The sequence below is a fragment of the Rhea americana genome, unplaced genomic scaffold (assembly GCF_003343005.1).
Source record: "Rhea americana isolate MKP2758 unplaced genomic scaffold, rheAme1 scaffold_118, whole genome shotgun sequence".
NCBI lineage: Eukaryota > Metazoa > Chordata > Aves > Rheiformes > Rheidae > Rhea > Rhea americana.
In genome coordinates, this window is record NW_028185239.1 from 2,361,936 (window position 1) to 2,370,268 (window position 8,333).

The 8,333-nt window shown below is 43.1% G+C and overlaps 1 long non-coding RNA gene across 2 annotated transcripts; it reads right to left on the reverse strand.

Annotated features, from left to right (window-relative positions):
* Nucleotides 1-4,003: 4,003 nt before the first annotated feature.
* LOC146600706 (uncharacterized) lies at nucleotides 4,004-7,977 on the reverse strand. 2 transcript variants are annotated; one of them, XR_014897578.1, is made up of 4 exons: nucleotides 7,087-7,977; nucleotides 6,915-7,000; nucleotides 5,528-5,725; nucleotides 4,004-4,303 (listed from the first exon to the last, which is right to left on the reverse strand). It is a non-coding gene; the product is annotated as an uncharacterized LOC146600706 (long non-coding RNA). The 2 variants fall into 2 exon arrangements; XR_014897577.1 differs by having other exon boundaries at nucleotides 6,915-7,977.
* Between the last annotated feature and the right edge of the window lie 356 nt (nucleotides 7,978-8,333).

An 8,333-nucleotide genomic window follows, 5' to 3' on the forward strand; every position in this document is an offset into this window, starting at 1 on the left:
GCCGCCCAGCTGCGCGTACGTCATCTGGTGCCGAATCCTTTTGGCAAGAAGAAAAGGCACAGGGGGAAGGATGAGAAGTACTTACCGAGAAGAAGCATTAAGAAAGTTGGCAAGTGCCTAGTGCTTAATAAACAGTCCCTTCAGGCCGCTGCTCTTGATGCCCATCAGACATAAGGACTCAACCCGGACCACAGGCGCTCCTAGGAAAAGACCCCTTGCACAGAGGAAAATTACTCTGGAGAAGATTTTGGAGAAAGCTGAGTACACGCTACACCAAGGCGTTTGCACAAAATCCTGGATTACTGTTTAAGACCCCATCCTATGAAGTACTGAGAATGTCCACTGGGGCTATTTCGCAGTAATTTTTATGAATCCTCTGAAAGACTTTGGCAGAGCAGTAGTTACTATAGAGTTGCACTGGGTTATAGAGAAAGAAAAGTGAGAAAAGGCTGGTTCTGTACAAGCATTTTTCTTACTTGAAGTTTGAGGGCTACAATATGGTAAAGGATGAGCTTCTCAAAGCTGCCTCCATGCCAAGGTGAAAAGGTTCCCAGGCCTATACCAGACTCAAAATCTAAAAATCCAGGCAGTGGAAGGATCTGAACATGCTCCTGAGCTTATCAAAGCTGCAGGCTGCATCTCAAGCCATGAGTGGTTCTTCTGCCTTTCAGGGAATGGTAAACTAAGGTCAGACTTCAGAGATGGTGCTTGTGGATCATTTTTCTCTGAAGAACATTGGTTCAGAGTAGGTAATTTGCTGCCGGGAGGCTGCTGAAGGGCGTCTATTGTAAATCCCAGAGGGAATACAACTGAATGTAAGGAGCCTGCCTTAGACTAAAATGATCACAGCTTGTGCCCAATAGCTGCAGCACAAAGATCTGTTTCAGAGCAGTGGAAACTTTCTCTCCTCTTCTACCCTCTAGATTAATAATGGCTGGAAACTTGAGCCCAAGGTATTTACGTAAGGTCAAAGAGATATCATCCCATGCTGAACCTTTAAACTTAAAAACAAACAACTTTCCTGAAAAATTAATGCCCATGGCAAGTCTGTACCATCCATGTGGATTTTCAAACCTGTGGTAACATTTGTACTGAAATAAGAGACTGGGTTCCCTGGTAATGCAGGACAGCCCTTGGTAGATAGAGGCGAGGTCATCTACCACATAAGGCTAAGGGAGCTCCATTCCTTTGCAGCAAGCCGGTTAGTGAAAATTGAAGTATTCAGGTGGGGTGGAGAGGTGGAGAAACCAGACTCAGTAGGTGTCTCAAGTAAGCAGTTTTTGTCGACCTAATGTGACTCCAAATGTTCTTTTCTGTTTCAGCTGATGCACGCTTTCCATTGCTGTCTGAAAGTTTTCATTTTCCATTTTTGAAGGCTATAGATTTCCATTTCTTACACTAGCAACTGTTTCAGTGGTTTGTTATTTTCCAGTTGCTTCTGATTTGCTCAGAAAATACAGATAGACCAGTTATAACAAACTGTCACAGGATGTGCAAAATCTTCACAAGAAATAAACATCTTGGACCTGTTGATGCACCCAAAACCAACTAAATCACAATGAAATGTTAACCAAAACCCAGCCCGTTGTGCACAGCCAAGATCTAATTTCAAATCTAAAAAAATCCTAAGCTTTCTGACCACTAAATCTGACTTTCTAGTTTACTATTCAAGGATAGAAAGCATCCCGACCTGCAAATGTGAAGATGCAGTCGGTCTGAGCTCCTTCACCATGAAAAATTAGAAGTGTTGAAAAGTATGATTAGTCAGCCTTTTCTATGGTAAATGTGACTCAGAGCAATAGCTTTGTTCTGAGCCAACATAAGTCTTCAAAAGACAAGGTCTRTCCTCTCAAAACAAAGTTATGATGCTCTAAGAAATCCCAAGAGTGTAAAATTTGTATTCTTTTTTAAGATGGGGTGTGTGAATTTTGTTTTTCATTAATTATTCACCGTTATTTTTGAATTCAGAAGGAACCCTGGAGCCATGTTCATCAGCTCATTACGTGTCCTCCTGAAACACCTCTGCACAGCTTTCTCCTCAGGCCACCATCCTGGAAGTCTCTTAGTTCACTTGGCAGCAGAATCAGTCCTGCCTGTCACTCTGATGTCCAGCAGGCTTCTCATTATACAGATTATCTGCCATTACCAAGCAGATGCAAAGCTTCAGCCAAATGTAAATAAAAAGGCTCTATTAAAAAACAAAAAACAAAACACTTCAAAATTGAGCAAAGTTGCGTGTTTTCCACCCTTCTGCAGCCATTTGTGCTAGTAGAAAATGATGTGATGGTGTTTCACGTGCACACTGCTGTTTTAAACAACCATACAAAAAAAGCACTCCTGACATTTGATTGGCTAAGGTCAGGAAGCTGACTTTATTTAAGAATTTTTAATCCCATATGGAGATGAATTTGATGTGCAAGCTTCAGCCATCCAAAACAAAGGATAAGACTCACTCAAAACAGCCAAATGCCATGTTTTCCACCAGCAAAACTATAAGCCATGCTAGCTGAGGAGCCTGTAGGAAACTCAGTAAGTTCTAGATAAAGAAAAGTAAAACTCAAACAATCCATTCTGCCATCCTATTTGAACTGAACTCAACATGTGGGCTGTTCCTCAACAGACACTCCTCTGCCACAACTCACCTCAGTGATTTCCAAGCTTTTGTTGGCCTGGCCACGGCAAGTGGTGTGCAGGAGGTATGCCAGCTGGTCCAGGGAGGAGGACCGAACACCCCGTGTGCCAGCCCCTGAGCAGCAGCACAAACTCTCTTGCCTCTTTGTGCTGTATATACAAAACCCAGTACCGGCAAAATGCTCCTTGAGGGGAAAAAAAAGGGTTGGAAACCCTGGATTTAATCCATACTTTAAAAATTCTGAGCTTTGGCGATGACAATGACTATGACATTGTTAATGACAAGTAGGTATGTCTAAACCCTCTTGGTTTCTGCTACTGCCATTTTTAGGTTGCAACTGTTTAGAGTAGCTTCAGTTCTTGACTGAGCTTCCAGTAGGCATCACAGCTTGGATTAACTGGCTGATATTTATAAAAGGAGCAGTAGTCAAGGTTCATGGCTCTCTTCTCTAGGGGAAACCTTGAACAATAAAGAACCAGTAGTCATCCAATAAATTCTCCTTCTGCTTTTTCATAAACAAAGAATTCTTGAAGCAAAAAGTTTTCAGCATAGGAATTGAATGTAAGGCTAGGAGTGCAGGACTGGCAAGTATTTGTAAGGAAGCTCTTTGTTTTTTACATGCATCTTGTTTTTATTAAAAAAAAAAAAAAAAAAAAAAGGAGAGAGAGAGAGAGAGAGAGAGAGAGAGAGAGAGAGCGCCCTTCCTGTCCTCTACCTCCATGAGGACTCTGAGTATCTTTTAGAAAGGCAGGACAGGATCATTGCTCTGATATCATTGATGTAAAGCTCTTAAACTGCTAGAGAGACACTGGTCAGTAGTTTTGTCTGCCCACCATGGAAGAGAGGGGTTTTTTAACCTGTTGAAAAAAATCTGCTGTTTTTCTGGGGAACTCCATGCGACCTCTGGTTAGAGTGACATGGGGCTAATAGATTAACTAATTGTTTGGCCCAAGGAAAATAGCCTCAGAGAGCAATGTGGAGAGATTAAAAAACAAACAAACAAACAAACAAACAAAATCCCCTAGATAAGACACCTAGCTGAAAATGCCTAGGCTCGATTTCCAGCTTGAACTTTTTCTGCATCACCCTGGGAAGGTCCCTTAGCCCTTGCAACCATTACCAGCAGTAGGAGCCCCGAAGCACCAAGTCTCAGCAATAAGCAAGTGTGGAGAAATTACGGTAGTGGAGGCCAGGAAACCCACAGAAACAAGGTCTTTGATGCAGGAGAAGCTGGTGGGGGTAGTGTCAAAGGAAAAACAAAAACAAGCTAGTTGTTGAGCATTAGCAAGCTCATGGTAAAATCCTACTAGAGATAAGGATGCTGTGTTTTTTACCACAAGATTACTAAGCAAGGACAGCTTGCTCCTCTCCTCCCATGGCTAACCTCACTTTATTTGCTTCACTGTACGTATGGGTTTTGCAGTAAGTAAAGCATATGTAAACTGTAGCTATCATGTCTCTAATAGGATGCCATGGTGTGCCTGCTCTTTAAATCAATTACTTTAATCTTTTAATTAACACAAAAAAAGTCTTTACTGATGGTTTGGAAGCTTCATTTCAAAAGGCTTCATTTTCGTAGGTGTGGATTGGCTCACTTCTCCCATAGGCATATACACAAAATCAAAGTGAGCCTTTGAAACAGCAGACCTTTACTTCCACACACGCACTTTCCTGCGAAAGAGAAAATGAGAGGTTGAGCACGGTCATTCGCAGCCATGGCACCACAGCAATTTTTCCACTCTCTCTAGTTGGTAACACATCTCAAGGAAAATGTGGTGCCAAAAGGTCATGTACTGATCTGCCATCTGCCTGCGTATGGAAATGTCACAGACTCTGGGATTAAAACAAGAATTAGAAGTTAGTGCCCACCAGTTGTTCCCTTTAAATTCCTTATTTTCCTGTGCTTGAAACCTCAAGGACAGAAAAAAAAAAAAAAAAAAAAAGAAAAGAAAAGAAAAAAACAAGGTGGGAGATGCTGCCCAAGGATCAGACATGAGGACAGCCACCTAGGCACAGTTTGCACTCCCCATAGATGTGTCTTGTGCTTTGGCCTCTCCTGCAGACATGCAGACAGAGCCCACAGCAGGGAAGGCAGCTTGGACCACTGATACAACAGGAAAATGAGGTTTCTCACAAATTCACAACTTTCTTCTAAGCATTAAAAAATCTTTCAAAAACTTTCTGCCATTCAGCATGGGTAGGGAAGGAGCATGGTCCACCACAGCAGCCCAAGCAGGCTTTACTGCACTGCAGAGGCCCAGCAGAAGGATGGAGCAGACGTCAGTGGTGCCAAGAGCTGGCAGCAATCCTGATCTGGGGGTTTCTTAAGAGTTCCTCACCTCAGACCTCAGTGGATGTACTGGGCTCACAAGCTGAATTAAAAAGGGGTGAAAAAAAATTGTGAACACTCAGGGTTGTGGAGAAGGACTCAGGAACAAGAATTCCTGTAGGAGCATTTGTTCTTTGTAAAATCTTGTGCTGAGCTAGGACCTTGCCAGGGCTTGGAACCTGTGCCACCCGGTTGGCCTCACAGGTCCTCACACTGCTTCTCACATCCAGCAAGACCCAGGAACAGGAGGAAGCCCCCAGACCTCATGGGCCAGTTCAGTCTGCCCACGGCCACGGTTGCTGCCGTGCTCTGCATCCCATACAGCTGCCCAGCACCGCGCTCAGCTGCTCCGGCTGGGAAACAGCAGGAGCAGCTGCCCTCTTGGGAAGACCTGAGCAGACTGGGAAATGCTGGGTGCCAGAAATGGGCAGCAAGCGTGTGCGGGGGACAGGGACTACTCTTTCCGTGTGGGCTCTGGAGGAGACAGCGTGGGTCAGTTTTGGCCAAACTGGCCACTAGTGTAACAGCCAAAATCCTTGATTTTTTTTAACTTATGTGGAGCACACCCTGCTCTCTCTCCAGTTGGCTGTCCTGCCTGTGCCTGAGTCAGGCAGTAGCTCATCATCATCATCATCATCACCATCCTCTTCCTCCTCCTCCTCTGTCCACTGGCAGCACCAAGTGTGGACAGGGGTACAATGCCTTGGGCTTCCTGCACAGCTCCAGGAGGTCAGAGCTCTGCCATGGGCCAGTCCACACAGTCACTATGTGCCAGAGAAGACAGGTACCTCTTCAGATGGGGACACCCAGGAAATTTCCAATTAAAAGTTTGCAAACCATCTATAATTTACCAGGATGCCTGTGTAATATCCAATATACATAAAACGAAAAACAGGCCTTGTGGAACAGTAGCTGCCACTTCTTCAATTAAAAAAAAAAAAAACGGTTTATTAAGCACGGTTGTGGGAACATAGTTTCAGTCTTCAGTGGGTTCATCTGAATATTCTTCCATTTCAGTTCATGTAAGTTCACGCCCTTTGGGTTTCACATAATGCCATAGGGTCTGAGCAACTCAAAATCAAAATGTCAAGTTGAAACGAAACCATAAAAGGTATTTGGATTTGCATGAAAAAGGGCCCAGATTTGCTTCAGGAGTTCCTGAAGCCTGGTGAAGCTTTTGAAGAGTCTAATCTGACTTTTGTGGTTTTAATGCAGACTGAAACCAGCACAAGAGAACAGATGCTCTCCTTTCAGGAAGCCAAGGCAGAGGGGAATGATTAAGAAGCTATGAGAACAAAAAGCATGGGGGAAAAAAAAATCCCAAACCAGATTTTCTTGTGCTGAACACCTGGTTTGGGGAGTTAAAGGACACATGTCACACAGATGCTCTACAAGGTAGCAACTTTCTGAGGATCAGGCCCTGAATGGGGACACTGCAGCCCAGAGGAAATTCCATCCATAATAATGCCACATACCCTTCTGCCCATACACTGAATATCCTCACCATTGCCTCATGTAGCGCATACCCTGAGCAGCACTAATCCTCCAAAACCTATTGCTTTCCTTTGTCACCTTCTAAGTAAGCCCATTCTCACAGTATACTGCCACACATGAGGTAGGCCAAAAAAAAAAAAAAAAAAAAAAAAAAAAGCCTGGAGATTTTATGCTTTCTGGTTAACATCTATAAACCTGTCCCAACATCAAATATTTTAAATTCTGGCTTTGATCTATTTTTTTAAAAGACATCCTTTAATTTCTTATGCTCTGTATTTATTCTTATTGCATTTTTTTTTTGTGCCATAAATATAAACACATTAGAGTGACAAGTCAATTTAGTGGATCACTTGAAAAGTCACAAATGTTAGAATAAATATAATTGAGAAATTAACATTTCTTTCCATTAACAGTCTACACATTACATTCAATTACACTCTTTACATCAATATCGTTAACACTGAGAGGATGCAGAGGAAGTGACTTCCTGGGTAGGAGCTGATTGATTAGTTTAGATTTAGCCTCCTGACTGAGCAACTGAATGTCTTAAATACAATAACATCATGTCATGACTAACATAATGTGGGTACAAAATTTTACGAATAAAATAAGCAAAAACTATGAAACTCACAAGCATTTTGCTTTGAGAGCCTTTTGCCTTCTAAATACGCATAAATCCACCTTCTAGCCCTCTAAGTAGGCAGCTTTCAGCCCCATCTTCCTGCATTTTCTGGAAAAAAATCTACTAACGGGAAAATATAAATTTGACTGAAACACTTCTTTTTTTTCTCCATCAACAAGTTATTTAGTTTCACATCTGCTCAACAGTACATCTTGCCAAAGGGAATCAAGTGGTTTTCCATAGCTGTAGTATTAGCCTGGACTCATATGAATTTGGAGTGCTGCTTGACTGCTATTTTGTAGCCCCAGGATTATGCGTTTGGGAGCTGTGATTTCTCCCCGATCCTTAAGGACATCATGTTCCCTGCTGAAGTTCCTGGGAAGCACTACTGCAAATCAACAAAATGTAATTCCAATATCCATTCACATCAGACCTTTTCAGAATAGATTAATATTTTAACTTCTGTAGTTATTTTTCCACCAAGATTTTGTGCTCTCACAGGTTTCTTTTCATGCAGTGTTACACTCATTTAACTTGCAAGCCATTTACTCTCCTACCCTTTCAGCAACATCTTCTGCAATTCAGATGACTTCCCTGAGGTCTGACCTGTCCTCCTAACACAGACTGTCTCCTTAACCAGGTCTTCTCCTCAGCCAAGTCGTCTCTCTCAGAGTCCATTGCAAGCGCTATCCCGAACAGCTACCAAGTCTTGGCTGCCGCCCTCCGCCAGGAGGACGGTTAGCCCTGTGGTCTGGAGATGTGCATTCAGGCACTTGCACCCCTGAAAGCTTTCGGCATCATCTTAGCTCCAGTCGGGCCGAGACGCTCCAAGGGTGCTTAGTCACACCGCTTCCACAGAAGTCAAGGGGAGGTAAGCAGCCCGGCAGGCAAGGCCATGCAGGCTGCGCCTTATCTACTGGATCAGCAGACAAGTACTCCTCCTTCCCAACCTCCTGCAGTGCACAGATAAGTACTAGATGTGTTTGGAAACCTGTAGTAGGGCTGCTTTTCCATCTGGCATCTCAGTGTCGGTTTCACCACTTCCCCGGGTCACAAGTAAAAGTGAGTCTGGGGCAAAAGTTCCCCAAACCCTGTCACAGCCAACCAAACTGCTTGGGGATCATCCTCATTCAAAATGATGACATTTTGATATATCTTCATTTAACTTTGTAGAAAGTTATGTTATGGTAAGGTATAAAATCTTAAAGTATAAACCAAAACCACAACATTTTAATCCATCTAAACTAAAGAGTTTC